Below are 14,064 nucleotides of genomic sequence, written 5' to 3' on the forward strand. Positions count from 1 at the left end.
ATATCAACTTGAGCTACCACATGAAAATTAGTGTGTTTTGCAATAGAATCATTTATTTTTCTATTTGCTTGAAGTAATTTTTACTTTCTTTCTTGGTTTATCACACCTCTGATTGATCAAGTACTTATCAATTTACTTTCATGTCTTATCAAAATCCCTAAAGTCTTTGGGATATTTGTAGCTCTGTCTTTATAAAAATAAAAGATACATAGAGCCTGTATCCTAGCTACTGAAGAGTCTGAGAACTGTGTATCGTGGATCAGACACAGCCCTGGCACTAAAGACCTAGAGATTCCTACCTCCCATTAACAACCAAAAAAACCCCGAAGCGGTGCTGGGACTCAAGAAGTAGAGTGGTAGCTCTGAGCTGAAGAGCTCAGGGACAATGCCCAGGCTCAGAGTTCAAGCCCCTTGAATATCAACCAAGTGATACAATCCTTTCTGGACGAAGCAGTGGAGATCTAATTAGTAATATCGGTGGGAAACTCTGGAATTCTTATCCAGTTAACTTCCTGAAAGCCAGAAGTATGGCTCAAGTGGTAGAGTACCTTCTTCACAGAGAAAGCTAAGGGAGAGCACCCAGGCCCTAAGAGGAAGCCCAATAGTTCCTGCACATAAACACAGTAAGAAAGAGAAAGAAGGAAGTCCACCTCCCTAGCAGAGAAAGTCACAGGCTTGTTGTGAATGGATGGAAAGAGATATTCCAAGAATGGCACCCAAAAGGAAGCAAATATAAATGGATTCCTATCTGGCAAAGAAAACTTGAAAGTATTACAACATGAAAGTCATTTCATTTGGCTAAAGGCACTGCAATTATTAACAACAAAGAATAGGCAACTAATCCTCAATGCACCCAATTTGACACAACAGACATCGCTGAACATAAATGAGTAGATGGATCCCAACCATGTTAGATCCTTTCCAAAGAATCCGCAAGAAACCAGATTCAACTGAAGGCCAAGAGCCAAAGGCAGCACATATCTGTAGAATATTCCACACAACATTCTCAGAATAAATATCATCCCAGCAACCCTCAAGCTTTCTACAAAGGAAATTAATATTTAGAGCATAGAGGCAGCATTATTCTCTTTTTCCCTTTCCCTTCCTCTAATATTCCTCTACAGTAAATATTCAAAGAGGTTTCTTGGCAGAGTATAAAGGAACTCCTAACAATCACATATAAGAAAAGACAAAGTTACTGTTTGCTATCATAGTATGATGGAATTCAATTGGAAATAGACAAAAGATAAAAGACAGAAAATATTGAAATACATAGAAATGGAACAAAACGCTTTGAATGGTTAATTGATTATTGGAGAAAGAAAGGATGGATATGTATTCAAGTCTATAATAACCATTAGAGAGTCTGACTATGACATTTGGTTTCATCCTATAGGGACACCTCATCCTATACCACAACCAAACTTGACGAAACAAACAATAATGAAGGGTAAGGTCTAAAAAATATATATATATATATATATATATATACTCTCATCTATGTGCATCTATGCATAATAAAATGTATGTAAGTACAGTCATACATAAAAGGATAGTCACTGAAAAGAAAGTGATTAGGATTATTGAACTTTATTTTAGGTATTGATGACACTGCAGGGCCTTTGATATTTTTCTAAGATTTTTTGGGCTGTAATATCAGTAGATAACTTTCTAAAATCTTAGGTGTTTCCAAGAAGAAATGTCAAGAGTTATTGTTCCTAATCTATTGTGGCGTTCAAAGGAAACTTAGTGTTTTGTTGTAAGGCTCAGCAACTTAAAAACTTCTCTCTGATAACTAGAGGATAAAACAAGTTACAGTTGCGAGCTCTCTCTCTCTCTCTCTCTCTCTCTCTCTCTCTCTCTCTCTCTCTCTCTCTCTCTCTCCCTCTCCCTCTCCCTCTCCCTCTCCCTCTCTGTATCTATCTCTCCTTGTCTCTTTGTCTCCATGAAAGAGAAAAGGCTGATTATTAGGGGATTTTTAATTTGATGTATATTTTCCTAAAATGCCTTACTGCTAAGGTGCGTTTTCTGCCCCAAACAAAAATTTGCCTAATTATGTGCTGGATGTCTATCTCAAGAGATGATGATGATGATAAAAAGACCAGCGAATCTGTTCATGCCCATGTTCATCCCTCATGTGTCTTATTTCATTGCTGTGGGAAGGAGACTGTCTGATATAGAATGACTTGCCTAGGATTTCAGTTGTTCATGGGAGAAGTGGCAGCTGAAGACACCTCCCTCATACCATTTGTGATTTATTTAGTGAATGAGAAGTTTTTTATCATCAAGTTAGGGTTGAAATATTATGTGAAAAGCAAATATTCCTAAACAGCCAAAGCATGTCTGTGTTTTTGTTTCCACATATATTCTGTAGGTTAAGGTGAATAAGTCATGAACTAGAAATCCTTCTATGAATTAGAGAGGCTGGAGAGACAGAGGACAGTAGTGCCAGCAAGGAGGGGATAGAGGAAGCAGAAATGTAGATGGTTGATCAGCTCAATTTCCTTCATAGCAAGGGAAACAGAACATCAGGAAACCCACGAAAACAGTGTAAACAGTGCTTTAGGGTCATAGGAAAAGAACTCCTTGTGAATCTTGCATAAGTTTTTATTTAGCACAGGTAATCATTTCATTGGAGAGAGAGGCCTCATTTCTAGGAAAGCACAGGAAATACCCCCTTCCATATATAGTATATGTAGAGTTTGTTTTCCGGGTATTATTGCAATTTGGGAAGAAAAAGGTCTCTTTAGAAACTTCCACAGTATTTGACTGTGCATAATTTAATGGTTCATGTTGATAATGAGGAGCAGAACATACATAGATTGACAGAGGACAGCCATATGTGGTCAGATACCCAAGTATAGACAGAGTAGTGTACAAAGCTGTACAGAGAACAAGCACCGTATTTGTGGGAACAATTTAGAAGGGAAGTGTAATTTTGTCTGTGCCATTCCGTCTTTTTTGCAAATTGAGTGAAGGATTGAGACTCCAGTATGGAGAGGGAGTTCTCCTTGTCCTGCTGAGCAGTGAAGAGTTCTCTGCTTCTGGCCTGCCACCCATTGGTCCAATCTGAGAGTAAGTCAGTAAAGACATCTAGGATTACTGAAAGTAAGGAGGGAATAGAAGGAACAGAGGAAGCAGAATATTAGCTATGACCTCAGGTTGAGTTCCCTTGAAGAGTATTTTATTGAAATTCATACAAGATGTCAAGAGGTACTGTGGTAGGGGTACTGGGAAAAATTCTTCTATTTTGCATGAAACTGTTCCATATTTAATTTCCTGAACAGATTCAACTGTATTTCTGGGTAAAATGAAAATACTGCTTTTCATTTGGTTCTGGTCTGTTAGTTCACACCGGAGTACCAGAGCAAAGAGCTAGAGGGAACAGAAGAGCTGGAGCTGGAGCTGGAGCTCAAATGGCAAACATGATCCTACATGAACAGAGTCATGGTTTTAGTATCCAGCCTTGTAGAAAAGTTTGATTTCCTCTCTATGTTCCAAATCAATTGTTTGTGTCTTACTTTATTTTTTAGAGATGAAACAACGTTAACTGCAATTGCAGTTTGTGACCCAACCATTAACATTTGGTAAGTTGTATTATCTCTCATCTGAGTATAAATTCATTTGTAATGTGAATTTATTACACAATCTATATGACAGCTTCTTAGTGTCCTCCTGTAATCATTTTGTTTGTATTGAAACTAAAAGAAAATGATAGAGTCAGTTAGCACATACTTGGTCATGGTCTGCTATGAAGTGAAAAGTAGCAAGCATATCTTTATTTACCTATTATCAGGGCCTTCATGCCACTTGCACTGAGCCAATGGAGGTAAGAATCCCAATCAGGAGCAATGAGCTAGTCTCAGTGTTTCTGAGGTGAAAAGAGCCGGTGGGCCTATTTCATACTTCACAAATGTGATATTTGGACTCTCAGTTCTGATGACAGTCCAGCTTTTGGACTCTCTTTTGGTGAGAAGCAGTTAAGAAAACAACAAGTTAATGTAAGTACGGAGGGGGTAGAGCAGACTGGAAAGTTGAAAATCAGATTGCATAAAGGATTGAGTTCCTCTGTAGTGAGTTGTATGTACAATGAAAATACATGATACCAATAAACATTGTGTTAGGTTTACTAAGAAAGGAAATTTCTTTACTTGTGCACTAAAGCTTTCTTTTGAAGAGATAAAAATGTAAGTTTCCACAGAAATTAATTTCCTTTCTGGGTAATAGTAGAATTCCTCTGTTTATTTAGCTAAGTATGGAAAAATTTAAATTCTACAAATTCACTAGTGTTTGGGTAACTTGCTACCTTGAGTAAGACTAAGAATGTACATGGTATTTGACTGTATATAATTTAATTCTCTAGCTTGGATAAAAATGATTCAACAGAATTTGGGACAGAAGACTTCAAGCAAAGGTCAGATATCTATCAATAGAAAAACGTACATAAATATATATGTTATGAAACAGACTGATCATTTCTGGGTAGTTTCCAAATACTTTCAGTGTACCTTCTGTCTGTCATATTACTCCTTTTCATTTTGATGAGTAAATGAGAAAGGAGGTGCACAAAGTGTTTTGCTATTTTAGGGAGCAGTGCAGGAAAACCCCCCAAACCCTGCACATTGCCAGTGTATGAGAACCTACAATTGGTTATGTTCCTTTTTTCTGACGGCAATGACATACAATTCTATGTATTTATTTCCCGCCATAACAATTTCTTCACAGGTGAAGAAATACAAGTGTCAGTTCAAAGTGGCTATACAACTTTGTTTGATATTTTCCGTAGTTTTTTGGCTATGTCTGATTCTTTGATGGGTATTCCCTTTCCCTAGGTCTGGAACTTAATTTTTACATATACCTTTCATTGTGCACTTAATGCCAACTTTTAAAAACTGTGGTTCTAAGTTTTGTGTAACTATAAACATTGTCTGGGTACCATTTATATTGGATGATCAGATGACTCGGTGACATTATGACAAGGTCCTTACTACTCACATCTGTGAATACATGGTTCATGAATAAATGTACATTTTCAATGAAAGAGCTACGAGACAGAGAGTTAGAGAGAGAGAGTCCATATGCATGTGGCTGAAGGACGGTACTCTGATATCCCTTCAAGTCAGGGCTCCAGGAATGTTTTCCTTTCTTACTTATCACTGAGGCTCTGCTTCTTGATACACATGTGCAGCACACCATTTTGCTGATTCATTGGAGATGGCCTACCACAGAAAGGAATTTCTACCCTGGATGGCTTCATCTTGCCATCCTCTGGTGGTCTTCCCCCCACATCCACCACACCCCTGGAAAACAGAATCACATCTGTGAACAAAAGCTTGCACATCCATCTCAAGTTCTGGTGAAAGACTAAGTGAAAGTGTCATTAAACAGGCAAACCTAGGCATGAAGGCTCACCAGGCCATGACTAAAGTTGTAGCAATGACAGGGCTCTGAGTTGAGACTTCAGTACTGGATGAAGGTTTGGCAGAGACAGAAGAGCTAGAGACAAAGTACATTTGACAGACGACCTGTGTAGCACACACAAGGCCATAGTTTTCTAACCAAGAAGTGTCAGAAAAATGCATCACTTCTTCCTACATTGCCCCACTTAATTTCTGTATGTTTCAATATATCCACAGTGAGGACAGCAGCTTAACCAAAGTTGTTGTTCATTCAGATGAAGACATCAAGAGGGGGTGAGTTGACTAATTTTAAATTTTATTTTATTTTTGATTGTTGGGGTAATGCATAGAGGGGTTACAGTTACATCTGCCAGATAGTAGATGCATTACTTCTCACACAATGATACCCCTTCTCATGTTATTGTGCCCATGTGCCTTCCCCCTCCCAATCATCTTGTTTTTTCTACTCCTTTTTCTATTTCAAACAAGGAAATAAACGTATATACTGTATGCCAGGTTACAAAGCCAGATACAGTAACAATATGAGATTAAGCATAAGGGGAAAAAAAGAGAAGAGAAATTACATAGTACATTAAGAACAGCAATCACACAAGATAAAGCTCTTGTTTCCATATCCTAGAGTTCCTTTCATTTAGTGTGAGTTGAGTTTTTGATCATCTAAATGATAAACCATTTTGAACAATGATGAATTTTCACAGTACACAGGATTACCTATCCATATCACATGGAATCACGATATGTTTTGAAACTAAGGAGAAATGATAGAGCAGATCATAAGACAGTGGCTCATGGAGTGCTGTGAAGTCAAGAACTAGCACCCAGAATCCTGGGATTATCACAGAGCCTATGAGCTACTCACCAGAAGCCCAGGGACCTGGCAATCCCTTTCTGAAACCTAAAGGTACTCCCAGGTGTCTGAAGGGCACAAGAGGAAGAAGCACATTCACACAGAATGGGAGTCCTGCTTTTAGACTGCTCTTCCTTGTCCCTAACTGAGGGGCAGGAAATAGAGCTGGGAGTGGAAGGCAAGTGGCATGCGGAAATTAGATATAACTCTTGAGTCCCTTTGAATTGAGTTGGGTGCAAGAAGATGAGGCTGTTATCCACCAGGTTAGGTAGATTTATTTGTTTCTAGTGTTATAAAACCTTGGATAAAAATCATCTTTTGCAGATGTAAAAGTTTAATTTCTGCAAAAAGCCTCACTTCAGTTTCTTTGCATGTGAGGATACTGAACATTCCTAATAAGTAGAGAAATGTGGAGACAGATTTCTGATGTTCAGGGAAAATATTCCAGCGCTAGAAAATGACATCAACTAAGTTTCTACCTCATCTCGATATTGTATGCCTGGGAATCTTTCTAATTTTATTCGAACAAAACAGAAATATATTAAGATATGTTTCATGTCCCCATTGTGATTGAGATCCTGCAAAAACACCAGCACAATCTAAAGGGCATTTCACAATCCTTGGACACACACTACCAAATCCCCACCATTGACTACTCTTCTGTCTTACACATTAGAACATCAACTTGAGCTACCACATGAAAATTAGTGTGTTTTGCAATAGAATCATTTATTTTTCTATTTGCTTGAAGTAATTTTTACTTTCTTTCTTGGTTTATCAGACCTCTGATTGATCAAGTACTTATCAATTTACTTTCATGTCTTATTATAATCCCTAAAGTCTTTGGGATATTTGTAGCTCTGTCTTTATAAAAATAAAAGATACATAGAGCCTATAATCCTAGCTATTGGGGAGGCTGAGAACTGTGGATCGTGGTTCAGAGTCAGCCCTGGCACTAAAGACCTTGAGACTCCTACCTCCCATTAAGTACCAGAAAAAAACAGAAGCGGTGCTGGGGCTCAAGAAGTAGAGTGGTAGCTCTGAGCTGAAGAGCTCAGGGACAATGCCCAGGCTCAGAGTTCAAGCCCCTTGAATGAAAAAATATCAGATATACTTTTGATTTCATTTTTTCAGCTTCTTGAGATCTGATTATTAGCATATGATCTTCTGATAGAATATATATTCTTCAGCTAGAGGAACAGGTCATGAAGAGAATTTTTTCTAGGCAGTATGTCAGCTGCACTTCACAAGATGTTACAAATGCAGGCAACCAAAGGATAGAATCCTTTCTGGAACAAAGAGGTGGAGGTCTAAATAGTAATATCGGTAGGAAACTTTTTGAGATTCTTATCCAGTTAACTTCCTGAAAGCCAGAAGTATGGCTCAAGTGGTAGAGTACCCGTCTTAATAGAGAAAGCTAAGGGAGAGCACCCAGGCCCTAAGAGGAAGCCCAATAGTACCTGCACATAAACACAGTAAGAAAGAGAAAGAAGGAAGTCCACCTCCCTAGCAGAGAAAGTCACAGGCTTGTTGTGAATGGATGGAAAGAGATATTCCAAGAATGGCACCCAAAAGGAAGCAAATATAAATGGATTCCTATCTGGCAAAGAAAACTTGAAAGTATTACAACATGAAAGTCATTTCATTTGGCTAAAGGCACTGCAATTATTAACAACAAAATCCTACTAAGACTCAATGCACCCAATTTGGCGCAACAGACAGTGCTAAACATAAATGAGTAGATGGATTCCAACCATGTTGGATCCTTTCCAAAGAATCCGCAAGAAACCAGATTCAACTGAAGGCCAAGAACCAAAGGCAGCACATATCTGCAGAATATTCCACACAACAGTCCCAGAATATGTATCATCCCAGCAACCCCCAAGCTTTCTCCAAAGGAAATAATATTTAGAGCCTAGAGGCAGCATTATTCTTTTTGCCTTTCCCTTTCTCTAATACTCCTCTACAGTAATTATTCAAAGAGATTTCTTGGCAGAAATCTTAACAATTGCATATAAGAAAAGTCAATGTACTCTTTCCTATCATACTATGGTGGGATTCAACTGGAAATAGCAAGATAAACTGCAGAAAATATTGAAATAGATAGAAATCGAACCAAACACTGTGAATGGTTAATGGGTTATTGAAGAAAGAAAGAAGGGATTTGTAATCAAGTCTACAAAAACCATTAGAGAGGCTGACTATGACATTTGGTTTCATTCTATAGGGACACCTCAACTTATACCACAACCAAACTTGACGAAACAAACAACAATGAAGGGTAAGGTCTAAATATACATATACTCTCATCTATGTGCATCTATGCATAATTACATGTATATAAGTACAGTCACACATGAAAGGATAGTCATTGAAATGAAAGTGATTAGGTTTACAGAACTTTATTTTAGGTATTGATGACAACGCAGGGCCTTTGTTATTTTTCTAAGATTCTTGGGCTGTAATATCTCTAGATCACTTTCTAAAATCTTAGGTGTTTTCAAGAAGAAATATCAAGAATTCTTCTTGTTCCTAATTTAGTGTGGTGGCCAAAAGAAATTTAGTGTTTTGTTGTAAGATTCAGCAGGTTAAACGTTCTGGTGACTCCGTTGTTTCTAGTTAGAGGATAAGACAAGTTAAAGGTGGTGGTCTGTCTGTGTGTCTGTCTGTGTGTCTGTCTGTGTGTCTGTCTGTGTGTCTGTCTGTTTGTCTCTCTCTCTCTCTCTCTTTCTCACACACTGTCTCTCTCTGTCTCTCTGTCTCTGTCTGTCTGTCTGTCTGTCTGTCTGTCTGTCTGTCTGTCTCTCTCTCTCTCTCTCTCTCTCTCTCTCTCTGTCTCTCTCAATGAATGAGTAAAGGCTGATCATTAGGGTCTTTTTAATTTGTTATGTATTTTTCTAAAATGCTTTACTGATAAGGTGCGTTTTTGGCCCCAATCAAAAATTTGCCTAATTATGTGCTGGATGTCTATCTCAAGAGATGATGATGATGATGAAAAGACCAGCGAATCTGTTCATGCCCATGTTCATCCTTGATGTGTCTCATTTTATTGCTGTGAGAAGGAGGCTGTCTAAAATAGAATGACTTACCTAGGTTTTCAGATGTTCATGGGAGACGTGACAGCTGAAGACAGCTCCCTCATAGCATTTGTGATTTATTTAGTGAATGAAAAGTCTTTTACCATCAAGTAAGGGTTGGAATTTTATGTGAAAGGCAAATATTACTCAATTGCCAAAGCATGTCTGTGTGTTAGTTTCCACATGTATTTTGTAGTTTAAGGTGAATAACTCATGAAGTACCAATCCTATTATGAATCAGAGAGGCTGGACAGACAGAGGAAGCAAGGAGGGGAGAGAGGAAGCAGAAATGTAGATGAATGATCAGCTCAATTTCCTTCATAGCAAGGGAAACGGAACATCAGGAAACTCACGAAAATAGTGTAAACAGTGCTTTAGGGTCATAGGAAAAGAACTCCTTGTGAATCTTGCATAAATTTTTATTTAGCACAGGTAGTCATTTCATTGGAGAGAGAGGCCTCATTTCTAGGAAATACCCCTTTACATATATAGTATATGTAGAGTTCGTTTTCTGGGTATTATAGCAATTTGAGAAGAAAAGTCTCTTTAGGAACTTCCATAGTATTTGACTGTGCATAAATTAATGGTTTATGTTGATAATGAGGAGCAGAATACACACAGATTGACAGATGAGAGCCATTTGTTGTCAGATACTCAAATGTAGACAGACTTGTGTAGAAAGCTGTACAGAGACTAAGTACCATGTTTGTGGGAACCCCTTGGAAGGTCAAAGAAGTGAAATTTTTCTGTGCCATTCTGTGTTTTCACAAATTGGGTAAAGAATTGAGGCTCCTGTAAGGAGAGGGAATTCTCAATGTCCTGGTGAACAATGAAGTGTTCTCTGTTTCTGGCCTGCCTCCCCTTGGTCCAATCTGAGAGTAAGTCAGTAAAGACATCTAGGATTACTGAAGGTAATGAGGGAATAGAAGGAACAGAGGAAGCAGAATATTAGCTATGATCTCAGGTTGAGTTCCCTTGAAGTGTATTGTATTGAAATTCATACAAGATGTCAAGAGGTACTGTGGTAGGGGTACTGGGAAAAATTCTCTACCTTGCATGAAACCAGTCCATATTTAATTTCCTGAACAGATTCAACTGTATTTCTGTGGTAAAAGGAAAATACTGATTTTCATTTGGTTCTGGTCTGTTAGTTCACACCGGAGTACCAGAGCAAAGAGCTAGAGGGAACAGAGGAGCTGGAGATGGAGCTGTAGCTCAAGTGGCAAAACCTGTTCCTAGGATGAACGCAGTTATGGTTTTAGTACCCAGCCTTGTAGAAAAGGTTTGATTTCCTCTACAGTTTCCAACTCAATTTTCTGTGTCTTTTTTTTTTTTACTTCACTTTTTAGGGATGACACAACATTAACTGCCATTGCGGTTTGTGAATCGAGCATTAACATTTGGTGAGTTATCTGTCATCTGAATGTAAATTCATTTTTAGTGTGAGTTTAGTACACAGTCTATATGACAGCTGATCATTGTCTTCATTATTCCTCCTCCTGTACTGAAACTAAATAGAAAATGATAGCATCTGGCAGCAGATACTTGGTCATGGTCTACTGTGAATTCAAACATAGCAACCGTATCTTTCTTTACCTATTCTCTACCTTATTTACTTATTGCCTACATGCAACTTTTACTGAGCCAATGGAGGTAAGAATCACAGTCAGGCACATTGAGGTGGTCTCCGTGTTTCTGAGGTGAAAGAGCTGGTGGGCCTCTTTCATTCTCCAGAAATCTGATACTTGGACAAGCCCACTGACAGTTATGATGAGAGTCCAGCTTCTAGGCTGTTGTTCCTTGTCCTTTGGTGAGAAGCAGTTAAGAATACAGCCAAGTATGTGTTGGGGTCTCTTAAGGGGCTGAGTTCTGAGGATCACAATTCAAAGCTAGCTCTGGGCAGGAAATTGTTATCTCCAAATAACTACCAAACAAAACAAAACAAAGAAAAACTGGGACTGGAGCTGTGGCTCAAGTGGAAGAGCACTATCATAAAAAAGTTCATAGCATCCAGGCCTCAGGACTGGTGGATGCACACGTTTCTTTTTTTGACAAATTAAAGACGTCATAATTACATAAAAATATTAGTGATACAAAGGCTCGCATTTTTGTTTGTATTTTACTCATTTGGATTTTTACAGAATTACATAGTTAGTGGAAGCAGTGACTGTATTATGTTTTTCTAAAAATTTAGACACATTTTTAAATATTTCTTTATAATTTTAAAATCATTTTATCATAGGATGTATTTATTGAGTGGTTACTTGAAGAGGAGAAGCTAGTTTCCAGTTCTATGTTCATATGTGAATATGTGTATGGTAGTTTTATGTTATGTTTAAAATTGATTTGAGATATTGAGGTTAATGATTCATGGGCCAATCAACTTTATTAACTTTTTTTGTTTCATTTTGACACTAAGTTTAGTGTTTGCTTGTATTACTGGATGGAAGTTCTTTTGAGGTAGCTGCTTAACACTTTTTGATTCTGGTACCCTGTGTGTTGTATATATGTTTATCTGATTTGGGAAAGAAAGGAGAATGACAACGTGGTGAATCAAGGACATAGGGTGAACCAGTGTAACTGATACTCACAAGACACTAGGTTAGAAATGAACTTTACAACTTGGGGTGAGGGGGAATTAAAGGAGTAGGAGAGTGAGAGAAAAAGGATAGAGTTGTAACTGTGTTCAACAAGAAATGTACTCAAGGGCCTGGAGTAAGGCCTAGTGGTAGAGTGCTTGCCTAGCATGTAGGAAGTCCTGGGTTTGATTGTTTGGTACCATGAATATGGGCAAAGCTAGAAGTGGTGCTGTGGCTCAAGTGGTAGAGTGCTAGCCTTGAGAAAGTCCAAGGACAGTGTCCAGGTCCTGAGTTCAAGCCCCAGGACTGGAAAAAACAAAAGAAACGTACTCATTACCTTACTTATTAACTGTGACCCCTCTGTACATTACCTTTACAACAAAATAAAATAAAGATAGCTAAAATGTCAACTCTTAGTGCCAGAATAGTTTTTCTTTTTTGGTGCTATTTCATTTTTCTCATCCTTATTATAATTTTAGTAATTATTTAAAAATATGTTCCAATTTTTGTAAGACCTTGTGTATTTTTTGCAATCAAAATCACATGTTCTGATTTTTTTATTTTCTTTTTTTTTGATGGGGAAAGAGATCATTCTTGAATTTTGATAATCTACCCGATTAAACTGACCTGATAAAACAGACATTTTAAAGTAGAAAACACAAAAATAAAAGAGAACTGTCGTTGGAAATACTGCACAACTTCTTGTTTCCTCCAAATTTGCTTTATATAATTGGATGAATGTAAATTAATGAACAGAAACTTAAGCAAGATACATGTAACAGAAACTAATAAGTGAAATTCTTTCAATTTTTTTCAAACTCATCTTTAAATTTTTCCATCATGGGAAATTAACATTATAGTTGAATGCCCAATTAACTAACTATGACATATTAAATTCTTCTATAATGCAATCATGAAGACCCTTCATGACACTTGTGTTTTGTATGTGGAAAAGTGTTAGAATTACAATTTCAACTCAATAAAAAATAATAAGTAATACTTGGCTTGTTATCTGGAGACTGCTTCTTTTGATGATTTTTAGTTATAACACCACTGAGCTGAGCAAATAAATCATCTTCTGAGAACATAAGGAAAAATAAACACATGCAAAATGAATAAAACACACTACTACATCTTTACTAGGTCATCTGTACTTCTAATAGTTCAGAAACTTAGAGATTTAGTGTACTCTTACATTAACTGCAAGAAAAAATAAAGGAGAAATTCCTTTTTTGAGATCACACTATGAAGTCAAATGGTTATTCAAATTCTGAATTTGTGTGCAAAACATGAAACACATTTACCTTTGTTCTAGGACTTAACAGATAACTTTCCAAGAATCAAACACACAGATATATTTGTGTGACTTCAATAACCTCAGCACTACAGTAATGAGAGATGTAGTAACCTTTTGCTATTTCAAGACTATAGGGAAAGAAGTCACAAAAAAGGAGAATTAAAATTGTTACAACTAAGAAACTGATTCTTGTTAAGTTTCACCATAGTGCCACTTTCACCTTTACATAAGCATGGTGGCATAATTCAAACTCAATAAATCAGAAATCTTAATATTTAAAATTTACCTTGGCTTTCAGTTATCACCATATTAACAACCAAAGGAATTAGATAGAACACAGAAGGGGTAATGGTTAAACCCACTTTGCTAGTTGGTTTCTTGACACATTAACTCATTTTTAATAAAAAGGGATAGTACATCTCAGTTTGCTTACAAGCTAGATCACTTTGAATTCTGCATTTCCTAACTGCAAACAGAATAAAACATTTACAACAGATTATAAATAAATTGGTTTTCAAGCATAGAGCCAGCCCCAATGATAATAATACACTATTTTTAAAGACCTAAGGCAATGAATTCCATTATGTTCTGATTTTTCAAAAGAAGAGTTTATAATCAAAAGTGAAACTTTTTTCATATATTTTTATTGTAATAAATGAAACTGTTTTAATAGGAAATTGGATGATATACTGTAGAAACTTCTTGAAATCTAGTCACATTTGATTGTCCACTTTTATTACCTGTGGGCATTTCTGTTATATATGGCCCAAATTTTTAATAAGGTATTTAGAAAAATGTCATGAAGTTGTTGCTTTAATTAGTATATTTGGTCTTTTTTAAGATG

The 14,064-nt window shown here is 37.0% G+C and overlaps 1 long non-coding RNA gene across 1 annotated transcript; it reads left to right on the plus strand.

The window, feature by feature from the left end:
- Positions 1 to 1,394: 1,394 nt before the first annotated feature.
- Positions 1,395 to 8,543, plus strand: LOC150039444 (uncharacterized). The gene is made up of 5 exons (XR_016534410.1): positions 1,395 to 1,450; positions 3,534 to 3,587; positions 4,364 to 4,414; positions 5,637 to 5,693; positions 8,495 to 8,543. It is a non-coding gene; the product is annotated as an uncharacterized LOC150039444 (long non-coding RNA).
- Positions 8,544 to 14,064: the final 5,521 nt, after the last annotated feature.

Source organism: Megascapheus bottae, unplaced genomic scaffold (genome assembly GCF_031878675.1).
Source record: "Megascapheus bottae isolate mThoBot1 unplaced genomic scaffold, mThoBot2.hap1 HAP1_SCAFFOLD_40, whole genome shotgun sequence".
NCBI lineage: Eukaryota > Metazoa > Chordata > Mammalia > Rodentia > Geomyidae > Megascapheus > Megascapheus bottae.